The sequence below is a fragment of the Canis lupus genome, chromosome 8, assembly GCF_011100685.1.
Source record: "Canis lupus familiaris isolate Mischka breed German Shepherd chromosome 8, alternate assembly UU_Cfam_GSD_1.0, whole genome shotgun sequence".
NCBI classification, from domain to species: Eukaryota; Metazoa; Chordata; class Mammalia; order Carnivora; family Canidae; genus Canis; species Canis lupus.
In genome coordinates, this window is record NC_049229.1 from 49,648,979 (window position 1) to 49,663,194 (window position 14,216).

At 51.1% G+C, this 14,216-nt stretch overlaps 1 protein-coding gene and 1 pseudogene across 2 annotated transcripts in view; one reads left to right on the forward strand and one right to left on the reverse strand.

Moving 5' to 3' along the window:
- The window catches only part of ESRRB (estrogen related receptor beta), a 114,421-nt gene that overhangs the window by 21,056 nt on the left and 79,149 nt on the right, over positions 1-14,216 (forward strand). The gene's annotated exons all lie outside the window — the stretch shown is intronic.
- Positions 9,625-10,790, reverse strand: LOC106559084 (annotated as a pseudogene).

Sequence of the window (14,216 nt, forward strand, 5' to 3'; positions counted from 1 at the left end):
TGTCCCCGTGTGCTTGTGGCCTCAGCCTGGCTCACCCCTCCCCTACCCCTCGTAACCTCCTCAGACTTTGCCAGCTACTTTTCCTGCTGGTAATAGTAATAAAAATAGGTACATGTGGTCTGGGAGTGGATCTCTCTCTCTCTCTTTCTTTGGTCTCTACCTGCGTTTTAAAATTTTTACATTTTATGACCTCTAGACATTGTGTGCAATACCTTTATTGTGCAAGAGAAAAAGTTGCCTGGGCTAAGAGCAGTCCAAGAAATTAGGGATCCGTGGCAGCCCAGCCATGTCCACAGCGGGACCGGAGGTCAGGCCAGGAGGGGGGTCCCCCGGACGGTGTCTGTGTTGGGGGTGTGGCCAGGTGTGGGCAGCTGCACCTGGGTGAGTCTGAAGGGTTTCCCAGCAGCGGCTGGGCTGGCGGCAGGTGCCCAGGTACCTGCAGGAGCCGAATCAGAAGCCTCCCCACAGAGGGAGGGAGAACCCTGAGGGTGCCTCGGTGGGCTCAGGCTAGGGATCTATCCGTGCAGTCTTGCCCTGGGGGACACTTTAGATCCTGGCCTGTGCGGTAACCTCTGCTCCTGGCCACGCAGGTGAGGCCAGAGATCGTGCCCGGGACAGGTAGGCTTGGCCACGCCAGGCTAAACCAGTTTCTCACTGATTCTGCACCTCTTTCCTTTTTCTCCATCATACTTTCTTCCTCGCACCCTGTTTCTGCCTCTGTCATCCTTGCCCGTATATTCCTCTGCCCCTGCCAAGGACAACAGTCGTGATTGCTAATATCGACTAGATGCCCCCTGTGAGCCAGGCACCTGCGCACCTGCACACTGCTTCTCGCGGCTCCCCACACCTCTCCGTCTCTCTTTCTGGGAACTTCTGAGAGTCCTGTCTGGCTGGAGTGTGAGACTTCCTGCTTCCCTGAGGAAGGAGGCAGAATGTGGAGGCTGGGGGAGCCCCGCGAGGCTCACTGGCACCTAAGCTCTCATTTTACAGGTAGTAAAGCAAAGCCTGGAGTGTGTGAGGCCTTGTTTCAGGTTGAGCCTGGGCTGGATGTGTAGAATGAAAGACTGGGCCCCAGCCTTTTGGCCTCCCACCCCCACCCCTGCCCTCCAGCACTTTGTCCTCCACTGCCTGGCTCTCTGGATGGCCATTCTCTTTGACCCTTTGCTTCGCAAGGGCCTCCCTGGCCTCGTGGTTGTGAGGACTAGGAAGTGTGAGCCTCAGGACTAAGTAGTACAGATCCCCAACTCCACATTCCACTGCCATGCCATGGGCCTGCCCCAGGCCAGGCCACGAGATGGTAGGAGATAGAGAACCAGAGGAGGGCTGGACAGATGGACAGGAACAATTTTGAGTTTAAAAAATATATATATATATCAAGGAATGGAAAGAGTTTTAATAGACGGAAACTGGTAGGATGAAAGATGACCTGGTCATTCTGGACAAGTTGACCTCCCTCCTCCTCCACCTGGTTCCTCTGCCCTATGCCTCCTGATGCAGGCCTGCGCCCCCTTCACATTCCCCTCCCTCTCCTTAGGCTTTGCTCGGTGCCTGCACGTGGTCAGGAGCTCCTCTCCCGGCGAGGGTGTGGAGGAGAGGGTAGGGGATTTGAGTCACGGGATAATCAAGACCATGTCATCTGTCTGGCTCATGTTGGCCTTCCTGATGCCCCATCCCCTGCTTGGATGAAGAGAGGAGTGTACTGCCCTGCTGCCAACCCTGCGGCGCTCGCAGGCAGCATTCCAGCTCTGTAGCTCACGTCCACAGTCAGCACCTAACTGGCCATCCCCTATCTGAGGTCGTCGTCAGGGTCTGGCGATATTGGGTATATATTGACGGCTGTGACCAAGCTGGCAAGGCTAGAGAAGGCCTCCGGGGAGGGGGGAGAGGGAGCCTCCTGCGTCGTGACTCACACTAGGTGGACACATGGGGACAGACAAGCCCCATGTGGTTGTGGTGGACAGGGTGGGCCTTTGATGGTCCTACAGGCCTGAATTCACCTGGCTCCTCCTGCCCCCTTGCTAAGTAGCCTTGGGCAAGTCACCTAACCTCCCTGTGCCCAGCTGGACTCATCTGAGAAACAGATTACCAATTGTTCCCTTCCGGGGTGGTGGGAAGATCTGATCAAATCATTCTTATGAAATGTTCACACGAGGGTATCGTCAGGCTCTCTCCCTGTCGGCCCTGGCCCAAGCGATCTCTGGAAACATTGCTGTGGTCATCGAAGGGAAAAATGCAAATCCATTTAAAGGTATTACTGAATTGTGAGTTCATTATGTGTTTTTCCAACTAACAAAGAATAAGGGGACTAAGATCATGATACGGGGGGGAATCAACAAATGTTTTGATATTAAGAAGAGGCCCTCCCAGGTCCACATGAAGTGACAGGAAATTCAGGCAGCAGAGAGTTCAGTGGGGAAAGGTTGGGGCTGAACAAAATATACAGTTGACCCTCCAACAGCCTCGAGGTGAGGGCACCAGCACCCCCCCACCGTGCAGTAGAAGATCTAAGTGTAACTCCTGACTCCCCCCAAACTTAACTATTAACAGCCTGCTCATGACAGTATACTGACAGTATAAACTGTCAGCTAACACGTATTTTATACATCTATACGTATTGTATACTATTTTCTTACAATAAAGTAAGCAGAGAAAAGAAAAATGTTATAAGAAAATCCCAAGGAAGAGAAAATACATTTTATGGTGTTGTACTGTTTATTGAAAAGTTTTGTATAGGAGTGGACCCACACTGTTCAAACGCGTGGTGTTCAAGGGCCAACTGCGTAGAAAAGTCACATTTGTGGTTTTCTTTTTTTTTTTTTTTTAAATTCCTAATGCTGGGCATCTGCCTTGGAAACTTCTGGAAAGAGACAGCCAAAGCCGTCTTTTGAGTTACCTCTGGGGAGTCTGCTTGAGGATGCTGGAATTGGGAGAGATTTTTACTTTTTTTTTTATTTTTTTTTAGATTTTTACTTTTGACATTGCCCTTTTGATTGTTTGCAAGTAAGTATTCTATGATGAAAACGACTTTTAATTAAAAGTTTACGGAAGCCAAAGCATGCAAGCAAACTAACGGACCCTCCTGAGAAAAACTTCCAAACCAGAGGGGCCCTCTGCAAACTCGGAAGGGAGTGCTCAGGACAGAGGACCTTCCAGAAGCTGGGCTGTCCTTGTCCCGGCTGCCTGCCCAGCTGCTTCCCCTTGTCGCCTCGAGGGCACTGTGCACCTCGCCAGGTGGCACGTGTGCTAGAAGCAGCCCCAAAGACCCCCCGGGAGGGGGGGAGCCCGCAGGCAGGCAGGGCCACAGGGCCTGCTGGCGAGGACAGCGGATGGGCGGCCGGGGCTCTGCCCGCCTGGCAAGGGTGGGCCTCTCCACCACAGTCTTCCTACACTTCACGCCTCACAGAGCCACTGGGGGATCGTGACTGGGCAAGTGGGCGGCTTCTCCCCTGCCTAGGAAGCCATTAATCTCGCGTCTCCACAGCCACTTGTCCTCCCCACCCGCCCTCACCCCCCCAGCCGCCCTGGCACCGACCGACTCTTGAAAAGGACATGAAAGGGGGCCCTGGGCTTCTCTCCATGGTGGACCATGACCCTGGAAAATACCATCTGGCTTTTCTGTGTGTCTTCTGACACCAATTCCCCAGGTCGGGACACATCAAAGAGAGCTGTGTATGTCTGGGGACATTTCTCATTGTTATTCCTTTGGCAGGGCTTTTAGATTCAAGGTCACAGGCAAACTCAAGACTCAAGACTCCAGAGGCTGCGTGTGGGGCCTGGCACCTTCCAGTCCGATGGATGCTGGCGGGGAGAGGGCTTGCAGGGGGCCACCCGGGGCCTCCCAGAGGGCAGGACCCTATTCACCGCACAGGGCAGGCCGGTACCCCCCCCCCTGCCCCCAGGCAAGGCCATGCAGCAGAACTTCCTGGCGTTACCCGCTCTGCATTTACTTCTCTGCAGCCCGACTGTAACCACACAAAACAGCCAGGGTGTCAGGTACCCAATCTGGGGTGCTAGCAAATGTGTAGAGTTTGACCTGGGCCCTAGGACCCTTGGCTTTGGCCTCAGATCTGTATTTTCTTTAAAAAGGAGGAGGTTGGGATGCCTGGGTGGCTCAGTGGTTGAGCATCTGCCTTCAGCTCAGGGCGTGATCCTGGAGATCTGGAATCAAGTCCCACATTGGGGTCCCCACAGGGAGCCTGCTTCTCCCTCTGCCTATGTCTCTGCCTCTCTCTGTCTCTCATGAATAAATAAATAAAATCTTAAAAAAAATAAAGAAGGCAGAGGTTGCTGGCTTTAGAGTAATTCCAAAATAGGGTTATCTGGGCTAAAGTACTTTTGTGCAAAAGGGAGGGTCTTCGATAGCCTGGGTATTTGGTACTTAGAAGCAGACGACACTCTGAGTAGTGAGGAGTCCATCGCCAGAGGTATGGAAGTGGAAAGGGGAACGGTTTGGAAGTCTTTGGAGGCTACAGCCTTGGGCAGGGGATTGAGGTCTCTGTTGTACACTTTGCTTGTCTCAAGTAAGACCCTGAATTTCCTATCAGTGGGGAGAAGATGGTGGGCCTGAGAGGGGCTGCATTGGACATTGCCTCACTTTTCCCTTTTGATCTTCCCAAAGCGGGGCAGGGCCTCCTAAACCAGCTTGCACATGTTGGAAAATTGGCTCAGTAACCCTAATAGCCAATGCACATCTGCATGTTTACTATGTGCCAGGCTCCGCACTGCATGCTTCTACCTATTTTTTTTTGGTCTTTGAATCTCAACTGTACTACAAAGTAGGCACATGTGATTCATTTTTAGGTGAAAAGACAGGGATTCAGAGCTGTTGAGCAGCATCCCCAAAGTCACAGAGCTAACAAAGGGCAAAACCAGAATTTGAACCCAGATCCACCTCCCGAGTCCTCTCTGCTGGACACACTTGTGGATGACAGATGGTTCCCTGCGATATCCTTTCTTTCTTTGTTGGAAATTGTTTGGTTCTTTTTGCCACTGTTGATGCCCATCAGAGTTCAAAGGCAGTCAAGAGACTGGGTGGTCTCTGCTTTGCGGTTTACTGCCTTGGCAGATCTAGCAGGTGGCTGCAGGGGAGAGGGCTCTCAGCGGCACCACCCAAGGCTGCTGCTGTTTTTGGAGGGGATGTAGGGGAAATAGAAAGGACTCAGTTGCATAGATGGGTTAGGGATTATTTTAATCCTCATTTTGTAAATGGAGAGCCTACGGCCCCCTAGTGTCCTGCTACAGTCAGAAGTTGAGGTGGAAGCTAGCGCCAGGCCCCTCCATGCATGTCTGGCTCCAGCCCAGCCTCAGTCTCCCTCCTTTCCAGATGGGCCCAAACAGCAGAAGCTGACCATTTAGGAGGAGATGGTGACGAAGCTGTGCACAGGGGAAAGAGGCTGGATAATTTGCTGGCTGGCTGGTAGCTTTTTAACATCAGCATCCCTATCTTTGTTTAAATAGCTAAAGCGCGGGATGCCTGGGTGGCTCAGCGGTTGAGCCAGGACGTGACCTCGGAGTCCCGGGATCGAGTCCCACGTCAGGCTCCCTGCATGGAGCCTGCTTCTCCCTCTGCCTGGGTCTCTGCCTCTCTCTCTCTCTGTGTCTCTCATGAATAAATAAATAAAATCTTAAAAAAAAAATAGCTGAAGTGCTGTGACCCACCCGACAAGAAGCTCTGTATTGTGGAGTCTGAGGCCCTCACCTGGCCCCTTTGGTCGGTCTGTGATCATAGACATGTGACTCAGCCCCTGAGCCTCCATTTTCTCATCTGCATGATGGGGATGATAGCACCCCATCTCATTGGGTACCTGTGAGGATTAGGTGAACTCTAGTCCAACACGGGTGAGATGTGACCCCCAGGAGGCCTGTCCCAGGAGCACCTCCATCCCTCACTCCTCCTCAGTAGGCCGGTGGAGTCTGCATCACCTCTGGGCTCGCTGGTGGCCAATCTTCTTCCTTTGAGGGTGGATTTAATTTTAATACCGCCAAGGTCATTTGGAGACAAGGGTAGGGAATTATTGGGTGATGAAGCTGAGCAAAGCGATTTTTGATTACAAAGAGAAGTGAGGATGGGACTCTATTTCTCATATAATCTGGCTCCAAAGGCAGGTCCCCAGAGGAGCTCCAGAAATGCTTTGACCAAAGACAGCATCCCAGGGAGCTGGGGAGAGGTGCTCAAGGTGACCCCGCTGAAGGGGACAGCACTCACCGGGGTATATAAATATCAGTTGGTCACAATTGGTCTCCCGACGTCACAGTCACACTCCACTGCTCCTGACCAGCTGCCATCACTTCGTGGAGCAAACTTGGTGGGAACTCATGTAGGCATCCCAGGGAACCCGGGGAACTGTGGCCGCCACGGGTCAGGCTCAGTCCCTGCTCCATGCAGAATACGTAACGGCCCAGCAAGATACCTCTAACTTTCTTGTCTTACCAGCCAAAGCTGCAAACAACCCAGCAGAACCCATGCTGCTGCTTTGACCAAGAGCCGCCAAATGAGCCAGAGCTTTCAAGAGACTAGCTGGAGGCAAAAGGGAAGAGGGACACATGCCCTGTTGCAGACTGTCTCCCCTTTGCTGTCCTGTCCACTGCTCCCTTGCGGTGTGTTCAATACATTTCTATCTCCCTTAAAAAAAAAAAAAAAAGGAAGAGGGACACACTCCCCTCCTGATGCCTGGTATGTTGTTTGCTCTTGAGAATTAGCCTGGCAATGAGAACCCTAAAAGTGGGCACTTGATTCCCCTTTACTTGTACTGCCATCCCCTGGCATTTTGCCTCTGGCAAAACATTTGGAGAAACTGTTCCAGAAAAGGTAGAGATTTACAAGTTTTGACTAAGAAAACGGCAAGCGGAGAACACAGCGTGGGGAGACGGGCAGCGCCTGGGGGCAGAGAACACTCAGCAGCGGCAGATGGACCGACTGGCCAGTCTGAAGTCTGCAGAAATGAGAGCAAAAGGAGGAAAGTGAGAGTGGCCCTGGGAGCCTTCCAGAAGGACTCTGCCCTTTATCCTGAGATTATGGCCTTCCTCATTTGGGGTGTTTGTTTTTAAAAAGATTTTATTATTTATTCATGAGAGACACAGAGAGAGAGGCAGAGACATAGGCAGAGGGAGAAGCAGGCTCCCTTCAGGGAGCCCATTGTGGGACTCGATCCCCGGACCCAGGGTCACAACCTGGGCCAAAGGCAGATGCTCAACCACTGAGCCACCCAAGAGCCCCTCACTTGGGGTGTTAACATAGCTTTTCTTCTGTAAAATAATGGTTAGACTAGATTCTTTTGTTTTTTTTTTTTAATGTTCTTACTTGATAAAATAGTCAACCCTGTATTGGTTCCCAAATCCAGTGGTGTTGAGTGGAGTAGAGTTTACCCTGTGAAATTGAAAGATGGGAACCCCTGGCTTAGAACCCCGAACCCAGAACTATAGGCTCTGCCGGGAACCCGGGGAAGGAAAGTGCAGACACGAGAACCCAGCCTTCCCACCTGCTGTCCTAGAAGGAGAGGCTTCCACAAGATGGGGCTCGGTCCATCCAGGATGCCCCCCTTCTGTGGAGCCCTGCTCCTCATGCTCTTCACAGGGCAGCGAATTCAAAGTCGCAGAGAGAGGGCTTTTGTTTCTTCACCCCTTTGGCCGGGTACCACGTGGAGCGCTGTCCTCACCCTCCCTGGATTCAGGGAGATGCCAGCTGCCCATCTGCAAAGAAAGGCCCCTCAGTCCCCTTGTGGCACCTGCACTTCAGGTCTGGGGTCCTCTTGAGACCGCCACCATCCCAGATACTCACGGGGGAGAAGCAAGAGGAGAAAAGCCCTAACCTCCGGTGGCAAAGCCAAAGGGAACAAGAAAGGAAAATCTCAGACAGAATGGGAGTTTCATTTATGAAAGAGCATGCCTTCTGAATCCCCATTCTGGTCTTTTCCACCTGGAACATTTCAGATGAAGAGATCATGAGGAATGGAGACCCCAGTGATACATTACCTCAGAGAGCACCTTGAGGTTTAGGCACGGGGTAGGAGCAGCGGTTGGGACCGAGGCCTGCAGCCCTCTTAGATTCTCACCCTTGACTGCAGTGTCCCTTGAAGCCTACATGGAACTTAGGGCCTACAAGGTGTTCTGGGGTGGGGTGGGTGGAGAGGTTTCTGTGGTTAATTTGTCAGGGTCCCAGAGAAACAGCAAATAGAATGAGTGTGTGTGTGTGTGTGTGTGTGTGTACATGTATATATAGAGAGAGCGAGAGGGAGATTTTTGAGGAATCCGCTCATGCTGACAAGTCCCAGGATCTGCAGGTGAGTCAGCAAGTCCAAAGGCCTAAACCCAGGAGAGCCAGTGGTATAGAGCCAGAGGCCAGCCGGCTTGAGACCCCAGAGGAGGTGGTGTTTCAGTTTGAATCCAAAGGCAGGAAAAAGCCAATGTCCCAACTGGAAGGGGGTCAGGCAGGAGAAATTCTCTCTTACTTGGGACAGAGTTGGCCTTTTTGTTCTGTGTAGGCTTTCAGCAGATGCAACAAGGCGCACCCCCATTTGGGAGGGCAGTCTGCTTCCTTCAAGTCTGTCTATTAATTAATTAATTTTTAAAAGAACTTATTTATTTATTCATGAGAGACACAGAGAGAGAGGCAGAGACATAGGCAGAGGGAGAAGCAGGCTCCCCATGGAGAGCCCGATGCGGGACTCCATCCTAGGACCCCAAGGATCATACCTCGAGCCAAAGGCAAACGCTCAACCACTGAGCCACCCAGGCATCCCCAAGTCTACCAATTTAAATGTTAGTGTCGGGAATCCCTGGGTGGCTCAATGTTTTGGTGCCTGCCTTTGGCCCAGGGCGTGACCCTGGAGTCCTGGGATCGAGTCCCACGTTGGGCACCCTGCGTGGAGCCTGCTTCTCCCTCTGCCTGTGTCTCTGCCTCTCTCCTCTGTGTCTTTCATGAATAAATAAATAAATAAATCTTAAAAAAAAAATAAATGTTAGTGTCATCCAGAAACACCCTCACAGAAGTACCCAGAACAATGTTTGACTAAATATCTGAGCACCTCAGGGCCCAGTCAAGTTGACACATAAAATTAACCATCAGAGTGATCAAAGGAATTTGGGGGAATTATGTATACTAATAGCCCTGTCTTAGACCTTCCAGTGCGTTAGTGTCTTAAAAGGTTCTGAGAAGGTCTGCAGTAAGAAACTTATTTGACTTGCTCACCTAAGTGCTTTGCTTATCTATTTGGCAACAGTATTTTTTTTAATTTTTATTTTTTGTGGAGGGGATGTAGTAATGGGGCAAGATATCTGTGATAATCCCCTAGAACTGGATTCCATGGATAATATACTGGGTAACTGCCCTGGAGACATCAAGTGAGACACCACCAGTCCTCAGAGCTTCCTCTGTCGTAACCTCCATCCCTGCAAATACTTGATTTTGGCTTCTTGGACCTCTGTCGTACCTGATGTCTGGTGTGCCACACTGGCTGCCAAGAAGGTGGCCGGCCTATGATGGGGGCTCTCATGCACTTTGAAATTGCCGTGCCATGTCATGGTCTAACTGCCTGCAAAAGTAAAAGGACTCAAGAGAGAACTTTCTGAGAGTGCTTTTTTTTTTTTTTTTAAACAACTGATGATCAATTTATTAAAAAGGTTGATCTAAGCATCTGCGATGGTGACTTCAACCTTGACTCTAGGCTCCATACTGATGGAGGTAATCTGCTTAATAATCTCAGAAGGACTGTGCAGACCAATGAGTCGCTCGTGGATCCTCAACTGAAAAGGATCCCAAGTCTTAGAACCTTCACCACAAGGAGTCTTTCTTGTAGTGATTCTCAGAGTCTTGGTAGGCATCCGCACTGGTCCTTCCGCTTTGAGATTCTTTTCCTTCTAACCTCTGATCAAGTCAGCACAACCTTTTCCAAAGATTTTACGTTGCGGCTGGTTAGAGTAATTCTAATTCGGTGAATCGCCACCTCTGGTTCCACCGGTGTCTTCCCAGTGTCTTTAAGTGCCAAGGCTGCGGTGCAGCTTCCTGACCGACTTGTTCCTCAGCGAACAGCAGTGAGTCAGGAGCAGGAGCGGGGCGTCCTGGGCTCCACTCTGGCTGCCACCACGTCTTCCTCAAAGAGCCTTTCTGAGAGTTCTTAATTAGGGTGCTTTATTGGGTGCTCACTCAGGGCTGGAATGGTGCTAAGTGATTCATCTGCGTGATCTCATTTAATCTTTCCAACCACCCTTTGAACTAGGAACTGGTATTTCATTTTATAGAGAAAGAAATAGGCACAGAGAGTTTCTATGACTTTCTAGTAAGAGGGAAGGCAGGATTTGAACCCCGGCTCGGGTGCTTCAGTACCAGGCCCTTTATCGCTGCCAGACCCATTCCTGCTGTGCGGCGGGGGCCTCTTAGGAGCACAGGAAGCAGAGTCCTCACCAGGTACAGTCTGAAATCGAGCAGTTTATCTGAAAGCTCTTCATTGATAAGACCCCTTCTGATGGCAGAAGGGAAAATTAGAGATGTTAGGGAAAGGGTTCAGGAAGCACAATGCCAGCTGGGGAAGAGAGGCATGTGTTTGTAAAAGGTGTTCGTGTTTCAGAGGGCAAAGCGGAAGAACATTGGCTTAGGATGCCCTGGGCCGGCATCCCCTGGCTGGGGACAGACAGACAGACCCTGCTGAGCTCTGTGTTTCACTCCAGTGCCTGAAGGGCCCAGTCCCCCCACCGTCCCCCGAGGTGATCCAGGAGAGGGCCATGTGGGTGGAGGCCGTAACAGGCCGTAGGACTGTGCTGATTTGGAGCAGGACTTCTGGACTGGCGACTGGCATGACTTGGACAAGTCCGGGTGCTCTCAAATACCTGGCCTGACGCCTGCCCCAGTGAAGTTGCTGCGTCCTGTCTTGCATACAGGGGCTCCACAGGGGAAGAGTGGTGTGCGCGTGCGTGTGGCTGGGTCTGTCTTCAGCAGCCAGTGCCCCTCAGGGCCCTCGCCCCTGCCACAGAAGCAGGTTCCCGGGCAGTGTGTCTGCAGATGTGTGGATGTGCCTGCACATCACACCTGCACACCACACCCGAGTGGATTCCTGCATGGCACGCTGCTGGCTCAGCGGTTTAGCGCCACCTTCAGCCCAGGGTGGGATCCTGGGGACCCGGGATGGGTCCGCCTCGGGCTCCCTGCGTGGAGCCTGCTTCTCCCTCTGCCTGTGTCTCTGCCTCTCTCTCTCTCTGTGTCTCTCATGAATAAATAAATAAAATCTTTAAAAAAGAAAAAAAAACTATTAAAATGAGATTACACTGTAATACAATGTAGCCTAATATAATACAGTGTAATATGATCTCCTTGTTCATCATCTCATCATTTATCGCTCCCGCTAAAATAAAAGCTGGCTGAGGTCATAGACCTTATTTTTAAAGCCACACAATGTCCCCAACATCCCCATACCCAATGAGTGACTTGGGGTGATCTTTTCTTAAGTGCCCTGAAATTTACACCTGTATATAAACTGCTCTCCTCGGTGGAGCCCCTCTGGGAACTGCCCCTAGCTACCCCACTAACCCTAACCCTCCATCCCTTCCCCCTCCTCCCCCTTCTCCCTACCTCCTCCCGCCTTGCCTCCCCCCTTCCCTTGGTCTCCCTCCTCTCGTAGCATTCCCTTCTACCCTCCCCTCCCTCCCTTTCTCCTCCTCCCCTCCCTTCTCCCTTTACCCCCTTCCTCTTCCCCTAGTTCCCCCTTCCTTTCCCTATCCCCTCCCCTCTTTTCCAAACCTCCCCTCCCTCCTCCTTCCCCTGCCCTCTTAGTATCCCCTCTACACCCTGGTGCTCAGAGGCATCCCTGGGTCCAGCCCAGCCTCTTGACTCTGCTTAATGATGATTTTGACTATTTTTTTTCCCTAAGAGACAGGAAGTCATTTGGAACCAAGCAGATGAGCTTGTTTGTTGGCCTAGTTGGTAACCAACCCAGAGATGATAAATGAAGTGTAGGAATCAGACTAATATTTTTTTAGGATTATTATCATTATTTTTTTTTTAGCTAGGCCCAGTGCCGGGAGAGTGGGGAGGACTACCTCCTACACTTCCTCGTGAGGTACTGTGAGAACTTCGCCTCGGACAGCAGTTCATGGGCACGATCACAAGAGGGTAGAATGTGCTGGGTAGTCTCTTCCAGTGAGCCTGAGGAGGGACAGAGCCTCTGCAAACCAGAGAGGGACATGGACAAAGCCTGGAGTCATCAGGTGCCTGCTATGGTCGGGTTGGCAAGCCACCCTTGGGATGGGGCTCTTCTCCTGGGCCATGCCTCCTCCAGCTTCACAGTGTCACGGTGGGACCATGGCAGGGACCACCCCCTCACACTATGAGCTCCCCTCTCCTGGGCTCAAGCCCAGCCCTGCCCTTGGCTGGGCATCTTACTCTATTCTGTGCCTGTTGTCTGCCTGGGAGAGCAGCTGCCCTGGAGTGTGCTGGCCTCTCCTGGGGCTGTGGGTGGGATAGAGGGAGCTGGCCGTGCTTTTCCCAGGTGTGGAGGTGGAACAGGATAGAATGACTGTGCCCTGCCTCCTGGTCTACACATTGCCATCCAGGCCCCTTGTTCTGTCCATGGTGCTGGCCCTTGGGCCCTGTTGCAGCTTCCTGCCCAAGCCCCAGGAGAGCTGAGACTCCTTTAGAGCCATCGACCCTGCTGAGGCCTCGTGGTTTAGCAGGGATCTACGCACACTCCCAGCCAAGGCTGCCCTAAGATCCTTACAAATCCATAGCACGACATACATAAAAGTTCTCGTTAATAGAATTTTTATTGCAAAAATTATTTGGAAGGATTAAAAATTAATTTGGAATATTTTGGATGCCATAACTCATTGAATTTAAAATAGGTTCTCATTTCTTGGAAATCATCGAGCCAACTTATTAAGATAATCTCACCTACCAATTCTTGTCAGATGTGACAAAATGTTATGACTAGATCATTAATAAAGCAAGTTGACATCATGGTATGCTTTGTGGACATTTAACTAAACATTAACGTTTTTTTATTTTGCATTTTTTTCCTCTACATATTTGAGAATTAATAATTTTTTTTGCATATTTCATACATGTGAGGGTATTTTTTTTTAATTCACTGGCCAGAGGCTCTGTGTATATAGAGCTGAATGGACACACCAACTCTGTTCATCTCCCCTGCGGGAAGGAGCTGGGGATAGAGGTGGAGGAGAAAGAGATGTTGGCTGGGGAAGTCAAGGGTCTCTGAGAACTGGTTGGGGTGGTGCATGGGGCTGGGACTAGGAGTCGGAGCTAGGTTCTGGACTCTGCTCTGATATTTAGTTAACTTAATCTAAAAGGGTTTTTGAACCTTGTACTGTTGCCTGGGGTGCCTCCACAGATCCATTCAGCCCCCTCCCTCACTATATTCAAGACTCTCCTCAAGGGGCTCCAACCTTCTGTAACACTTGATGTAGTGTAAAGTAATTAATACTAAAGATGAATAAAGACAATGGGGTAGGGAGTGTCCTCTGTCATGGATTAGTTTGTTTACTTGCAGGTGGTCTGTCTGGATCCTCTTCCTGGGGGCAGGGATTGTGTTTTGTTTGCAGCAGCATCTCCAGCACCTAGAACAGTGTCTGGCATCCAACCTCATACGATAAAGAACTTGGCTCCATGCATGAGTGCGTGAATGAATCTTTGCCCCACTGCCTCTCCCGTGGCTGTTGGGGGAATCAGGCAAGAGGAGGCACACTGTGCAAATGAGAAACTAATGTGGCAGTGGCCCCAGGAGTCAGAACATGTTTTCTGTTAGCAAAGGGCTGTCTAGGTGGCTCACAGAACACCACGGTTCTCAAACTTTCATCTGGGTGACAGTCACTTGGAAAGCATGTTAAAGTACAGATGGAAGCCTCGTGCCCAGAGATTCTGATTCTTTGGGTTTGGGGCAGAGCCTGGGTAATCTGAACTGCACACACCCTCTGGGCAGAACTGGTGCTGCTGGTCACCAGACTGCACTGGAAGAAGCCCTCATGGAGAACTAGCTGGAAATTTGGCTTCATTTTGCAGATAAAGACACGATGGGGACGGGGAGGGGGGGCACCTGGAGCATGTGGGTGCCTCCAAGAGGGCACAGGTACTGGGTTACTGCCTGGTGATCCTGGAATGGAGCACAGAGGTGCTGACATTGGAGACAGAGCAGCCCAAAGCTAGTGAGCTGTATGCGTGAAGGCAGCCACTTGCTGCTTCCCCAAAGCAGAAACATTCCTCCCAGCTTGATCTG